The sequence below is a fragment of the Rhagoletis pomonella genome, unplaced genomic scaffold, assembly GCF_013731165.1.
Source record: "Rhagoletis pomonella isolate Grant_MI unplaced genomic scaffold, Rhpom_1.0 Rhpom_scaffold_00009, whole genome shotgun sequence".
Classification (NCBI taxonomy): domain Eukaryota; kingdom Metazoa; phylum Arthropoda; class Insecta; order Diptera; family Tephritidae; genus Rhagoletis; species Rhagoletis pomonella.
Genome location: NW_023458563.1, coordinates 39,161,852 through 39,163,183, shown reverse-complemented (window position 1 = coordinate 39,163,183; position 1,332 = coordinate 39,161,852).

Here is a 1,332-nt window from a genome sequence, read left to right as displayed (position 1 = left end):
TATGGTTTGCCGTGGAGGCTGCTCTGTTTGAGCAACAGGGGGCCACGACCGACGTGAATGTGGATGTGCCGAACGAATGTCCGGCATGCGGAGAGACCCCACATGACTCGAACCATCTCTTCGCATGCCCGGAGAACTCGACAACCCTAACGGCCTTGTCCCTGTGGACAGATCCCTCAGAAGCTGCACGCTTCCTAGGGTTGCCGTTAGTGGAACTTGACGACAACGACTGAGATACCAACCGATCTGGGCGGGGTTGTTGTAGCCGCTACAACAACAACAACAACAACCGACGTGGTCCACTGTCTGTGTGTCCGTAGTCCCGAGCAGATCCTGAGGTGACTCCACCCCACGCAGGCATTACACTTGACTGAGGTGGAGTTGTGGTGTAATCGTCTTCGGCATTCACAGCAGGTGTATATTTCTGGCCCAGGGTTTGACTCGATGCCAGCCCTGAGTAGGAGAATGCGTAGTGAATGTTGCCCTATGGACGGACAACTTCTGAGATACTTCGCCGACCTAAACGGGGTTAGATCGCCGAAACAACAGCCCTTGGTCGGGTAAAACCCGAGTAATTCCGGTACGTAGAACCGGCTGTCGTGGGAATGTTTTACATTTGGGTTAAAGAGTTCTGCTAGTATTTCACATTACCTCTTAGATCATTAGAGTAGATTATTCCCTTTGAGAAATTAAGTGAAGAGTGCTCAGTTACTTCTATTTTGATCGTGGGGGTAAGAGAAGTTAATTTAATCAATTTTATGGCTTGAGATACACTTTTTGTTTGGATCAGAATATTGCCACTGCGGAGCTTTTTGCAGCTCTCGACTTCACTTCCACTGACGTTGTCTATAACTTTTTTATGAGACGGAGTTGAGAGCCTCTTTGCTCTCTATTCTTGACATTACTAGGTATTTTGGGCCATCAACCACGTTTTTTAAGAGTTTGCTATTGTCAATGTCAAAGTAAAGCTGAAACGGGGCAGCTTGTTTACCGCGGTCTGGCGGTTCTGTCATCGTGGCCACAGATATCACGATTTTACTTTATATAAATTATGTATTATATATATTTATAAATTTATTACTGTTTATTTGTTAATTATTATTATTTGTACTTTTTATCGATAGAGGAATATGCTTATATAGCACAAATGTGTATATTTTAATCACAATATAATCGCTTTTGAAATCACTGCTTGTCACGATCAAGTGTTCGCTGCGTGAGAGAAAGCACGAGACTGTCATACCTTACTTTCTGAAGCAAGTTTGTTCGCACCAAATCTATGCTTAGCTCTTTGCCACTATTGGCAAGTGCCATTACTATGGGTCGATATTC